The sequence below is a fragment of the Oreochromis aureus genome, linkage group 3 (assembly GCF_013358895.1).
Source record: "Oreochromis aureus strain Israel breed Guangdong linkage group 3, ZZ_aureus, whole genome shotgun sequence".
Taxonomy (NCBI): domain Eukaryota; kingdom Metazoa; phylum Chordata; class Actinopteri; order Cichliformes; family Cichlidae; genus Oreochromis; species Oreochromis aureus.
The window spans coordinates 130312039-130318038 of NC_052944.1; the positions used below are offsets into that span (position 1 = coordinate 130312039).

The 6000-nt window shown below is 40.9% G+C and overlaps 1 long non-coding RNA gene across 1 annotated transcript in view; it reads left to right on the plus strand.

Moving 5' to 3' along the window:
• The window catches only part of LOC120439287, a 29499-nt gene extending 25640 nt beyond the window's left edge, over positions 1 to 3859 (plus strand). The window contains exon 4 of the long non-coding RNA XR_005612522.1: positions 3808 to 3859. This is a non-coding gene — a long non-coding RNA (uncharacterized LOC120439287). The remainder of the gene's footprint in view (positions 1 to 3807) is intronic.
• Positions 3860 to 6000: the final 2141 nt, after the last annotated feature.

The window sequence follows — 6000 nt, forward strand, 5'->3', positions numbered from 1 at the left end:
ATCTGGAGCTGCAGTAGATGAGTGATCCATCCTCACGTGCACATTTTCCAAAGCAACACAGACACCAGATATGCAAACACAGCATCATACAACACAACAAGGAGATTCAAAAGGATTCTCTCTGCATTTCTGTGGCTGATGCTGCTGGAACGAAGCTGTTTTTCTGCACTTTGTGACCAGAAGAGGAAACTGAAACTCTGTGCAGAGGGTTCAATGGAAGCAGCCAAGTGCTGTAACGGTGTGTTCACACCGAAAGCGATAGACGCGACCAAAACGTGCCAGATGCCCCTAGCTTGACGCGTGCCCAACGCGAATTATTCGGAAATGTGGGAGGAAGTTGTGCTAGATGGTATGTTTGCAAGATGGCAGCTGTGGAGCTAGCATTTGAAGAGAGAGTCTTCCTTCTCTATTTACTGTGGAGAGCAGCGGCGTAAAGGACGTCCTCGCCGTACCTGGGTGCATCAGGTCCTCCAGAAGCGTGAGCAGTTTGGTGAGTTTCACCACTTGCTCCTGGAGCTGCGCCTGGATGACAGCCGCTTTCAGTGGTACCACCGTCTTTCCCTCGCCCAGTTTGAGGAGCTGCTGTCCCGCGTCGGTCCAAGCATTGCCCGCCTAGACACCAACTACAGGCGGTCAATCCCACTTGCAGAGCACCTGTCCATCTGCCTGAGATTAGTAAAAGTGTTTAATACGGTAGTCTTTTATTGATACCTGTGCTAATATATGCTAAACTCTCCGTTTATACACTGCTAACATGGATGTTAGCAACTCTCAGATTTAGCCATTCTTATATTTTGTTTGTTCTTATGGTATTGTATTTTTGCACACCTCTGCTGTTTGTGAAGCTCGCACACAAGAATTTCACTCGCATGTACTGTACCAGTGTACCTTCACATGTGATGCGACAATAAAAGTGATTTGATTTTGATTTGATTTGGATGTGGCATGCTATCAGTGAATGTCGTCGGTGTTTACTGATAGCAAACTGTGGTATGGAGACGACTGTTTGTAATATTTCTAGTGATACTCAAAAGGTCCCGATTTAATTCGATGTTTGCTATGTTATCAGTGTTTGTAATGATAGCATGGCTGTGGTGTCATATCAATGTATGCTCTCGATGTTTGCTGATATCAATCTGTGCTATGAGGACCACTGTTGGTAATCTTTGTAGTGATACTCACTCCATTTTTTTTTTTTTTTTTTTTATTTAGACCTGGTTTAATTCTGGTATAGAACCAGTTGAATACTATATAATCCCTGCAGCTGTCAGACTCCATAACAGCGGTCACCAGCCTTTTTTAAAACTGAGAGCTAGATAAAATTGTGAACAGTTCATCTTTAGTTATATTATAATAACAATTCTATCTTGATATGCTGTCTTATCACAGGTTAATTTTTCCAAAAAAAAAAAAAAAAAAAAAAGCCTGGGTCATGTAGCAGCCAACAACTCCTCCAGAGAGGCTGTCCTGTTGAGGGAGAAGTTCATGGCCCACTTCTCGGCAGAGGTAGCAGTGTCTTGGCAGCCAAAAGACTAGCCTGTTTTAACACCCATTGACTTCCCCACAACCCTGCCTTTTTAAAATTTTCTTAATAAATGGAGCTCTACTCCAAAATAAACTAACCTCTCTTTATTCTCTTAAATAATTGATCTTCACTATGTTTCTATACAGTAGTATATTTTTTCATTAGTATAATATGAAATTAATTCTACATGTGTCAAGCTGTGTGCCAATATTTGCTATGTAGTAGAACTGAGACATTAGTCATTACAAAAATTTATTTTAAATAATATTAAAATTCTCAAACAGAAAAACATTAAACATATATATATAAAATATAACTATTTACAGAGAGACAGGAATAAAAGGGACCCAGCTTAAAGTGGAAGAGCCTCAGGGAGAAGGAGGAGAAAAATAAGAACATTGTTTCTGCCCTGGAGAGCCTGCTGCCTCATCAGAAAACTACTGATTTCTAGGGTCCAATGTTTCCAAATTTAACACAGCTGTGCTGTTTTCAAAAACTACTTTATAAATTTGAAATTTTACAAATTCTCTCGTGTGAGGCGGCATGCTCTCCAGAGCAGGAACAAGGCTGAGGAGGAAATGCTTCGTTGGAGACTGGCGTGGCCTCTTCAGGGACTGCAGGATGGCCAGCTCCACCGCCGATGGACCGTCCTGGGACCCGTCCCTCATCCGCCTCTGAGCTGTCCTCCTCTGTGTGCCTGTAAAACACACGCAAAACAACACAAAGAAATGAGAAGGCTGCTACTAGATTTTCTTTTTCAACATTGAAAAAACAGAATATAAACAGATTGGTTGTAGATATTTAGTAAAGGTAATCACAAGGGATTCCAACCGAGTAAAAAGTTATCAGTGCTTGCTGTACATACCTGTTGCTACAATTACATACCTGTGGTTGCAGCAGCAGGAGCAGAGGGACCAGGGACTGGGGAGGCAGGAGAAGCAACAGGTGATGGCTCTGCTGCAGAACCAGTTGGCTCTGTCAAGACAATATTAAGTGTTAACAGGTTGAAAACAATAGTCATAGAGAAAGTATTTACAGTGGTCCCTCATTTATTGCAGCAGGGGTTCTCAGAATAACTAGCCCCTCGCCATGCACTTTATACACTTTTTTTTCACACACACATAAATATTACTCACAGTTCTCACAAATTGATTCTCAAAGTGCAAATCTTTGTAGATTTCAATACGTAAAACTATTATAATGCCGAGTTTTTTCTTCATCTGCCTGCCACTTTTGTGCGCCTTTTTCCCTCCCGGTGCAGGTGTCTATTTCCGAATGAGGGTCATAGTTATGGGTGTTTTTGTGCTGTTTTTTTTTTATTTTTTTTTTATTGGACATGATGGTTATCAAAAGCCTTTCCTCCATATTGAATGAAGCATGAAGGGCTTTGGCTGGACCTGCCCCTTTGACCTAGGTCAGAGCCACATCACCAGGCTCCTGATTGGTTGTCGCGGCGCGAATTGACGCTGGAGTTCAGATTTTTCCAACTCGAGTGGTAGACGTGATACGCGTGAATGCACAAAATGCAACACAAAAACTGACTCGCATATTTTTATTCGCGCATCAAACGCACCAGACGCTCTACTTTGACGCGTGTTTGACACCTTTTCATGACGCAAATCTGCTTCTGAATTTTCACGGGATCAGCAATCGCGTGTTATCGCGCTTTTCCATCGACTTTACATGTAAACCTGATGCTCTGGTCGCGTCTATCGCGTTCGGTGTGAGAACACCGTAAGTGTCTGCTGTACAGCGATGCTGGTTCAGCTGTGGCTCAGCACAGTTTCACAGTGTGACTCAATAAAAGCAGGATGAAATAAAAGCATGATGCTTTCATCTGTTTGTAAATCAGAAAGTTTCCTGTAAAGTGACAGACGCTGGAGCTCTTTCACTCACAGCTTTACAGTTTCCGCTTCAAACTTCAGCTTTTTTGTGCAATTTTAGTGTAAAGCCATGACCACAATCCCACTGTGGCCTCCTGATCTGGGACTGTTTTTGTTTTGGACTCTGTTTCTTGTTCATTTTTTTTTATTATTTCACACAGTAAAACCAACAATTTTCATGTTTTTATGATAAATGTACGACCTTAATGTGAAACATTCAGAGTTTTTTTCTCTTGTGTTTGTTTGAAGCTCCTTCCTGTTGGCTTCAGCTGTTTGGAGTTTCCATTTTCTAAACTTCTACATTCTGAACCTTCTTCAGCTCTGAACAGATGATGAAACACTGAATGATTTCAAGCACACACTTTGTCTAATAAACTTACATCTTTCATTTTTATACAGATTGGAGAGCTGTGGTTTGTCAGAGATCAGCTGTGATTATCTGGCAGCAGCTCTGAAGTCCAACCCCTCCCATCTGAGAGAGCTGGACCTGAGCCTGAACGACCTGCAGGATTCAGGAGTGAAGCAGCTGCGTGGTTTTCTGGAGAGTCCAGGATGTGGACTTGAAACTCTGAGGTCAGTCCCTATGTTTTAGATGTGCTGAGATGAATATGATGTGAAAGTTGTGCTGACATAAGGCGTATATTATACTGATTCACAATGAGGATCTTCATGGTAAAGTCTGCTTTATTCTTCTCTGGTTTAGTCCATTGACTGTAGCAGAACAAAGTTCACATTTCAAACAGTGATACTCAACGTATGGCTCATGGCCCACATGTGGCCTGCTGATCTTTCCTAATTCAGAGAGAGGGGACCCTGATTAACTGTGTAGCGTTCATTATCTGTTTTTGTTACTGTTTGTACTGGAGCACTGAGACCAACATAATTTCCCCTAGGGATCAATAAAGTATTTTGATTCTGATTAACTGTGTAGCGTTCTTCCTCACAGGGAACTTTGTTCTTTTATTATATAGTTCCTATGTACAGCACTTTGTGTCAGCTATGGTTGTGTTAAAGTGCTTTATAAATAAAGGTGATGACGATGATGATGATGACAGTTCTAAGTATCAGACACAACAATGAATAATCTGCAGCTGACTCTCTTAGCAGGTCAACGGTCACGGCACACAGCAATCTGTGAAACAGTTTGAAGCAGGAATTATTGCACATTTACAAACTGACACTGCTGCATGGCATGCTGGGTAATGCCAGCTGGTCACGTAGTCAGATGCTTTCATGTGAGCTGGAGGCGGAGACATTTACTGATGACATCACATTGAGTGTTGCTGAATATAAGGTTTACTTGTGAATGATTTCCAGCTTTGACTATAACAGTGTGGAGGCAGTCATTACAGCAATAACTGTAAGAAGTATTTGGACTGACAGAAACATGTGGACAGCTTTTGTTCTTAGGGTTTAGACAGAGTGTGCCTCTGTGTGTGCTAACTGTGTTCAAAGTGTCAGCCAATCACAGCTTCATGTTGTCATTTGGTGACACCATGAAGACACAGTTGGAAATGTTCAGCTGACAGAACTGTCTTATAATCCACACTTTGAATTTGGCTCTGATTATTTCCTCCTCTGTTACAGTGAGCTCACCCCAACAGTTAAACACACAAGTATTTATTTTCAAAGCTTGTTATTAGAAACACACTTAAACTTCTACTTTTTAATATCTCAAGAAGCACAAGTAAGCCTGCAGTCTGAGAGCGCAGTGCTCTGTGAGGAGAATAAGGTATTAATAATAATAATCAGCTCATATTAGATAATAAGGTTTATTCCAGGAAGAAGCTTCCTGTTCCAGATCAGCTTTAAGAGTCAGGTCAATCAGCTCTGAGCATGCTGACCAGTCATTAATTCTAATCAAACAGTGATTGATCACTGATCAGTGTGCAACACAGTAATTTTTTGCAGTGCATAAAACTTCCAATCTGACAGCAACACTGTCCACAGAGTCTCAGGGTTACAAAGATGGAGATCATAGATTTTATTCTGAGCTGATGGTAAATCTGTAATGTCATTGACATCCCCATCATGATATATTGATGACGGACTGGCTTTAAAAACTTCATGTTTTAGCAAACTAGTGTTTAACTGGGATTTCTGCTTTTGTAACAAGGTAAACTTGTGAAGATGAATTCCCTGAGCTTTGACTTTATGAAAGAGGAAATGACTCAAAGTGTCAGTTAACTGTAGATCAATGTTCAAGCTTAACCATGAAAGGAAGAACAGCTAACAGATGTGTGCTCTTCACATCTGTATGAATCATGAACATGTATTTCAGTCAATCTGTGACTGAACTGTAATAGTGTTAATAAGTAAATGTGATGAGGACATGAATGAAAACAAAGTGTGAGTAATGATGAAGAATGAGAAGAAGAAGCTGACACTCAGCTGTCATGCTGCTAATGTTTCTCAGGACCTGCTGTGCATGTTGTATTTGCAGTAAACAAACTGGAAATCATTGTGGAGCTGAGCCCGAGGATTTCTGATGATCTGATGCACTTTGATCACAACCATGTTTAAATATGTGTTGATGTAGAAGTGAGTAGTTCATATTCTGACTTGAGACTCTAATCATTAGAAAATGCTGCA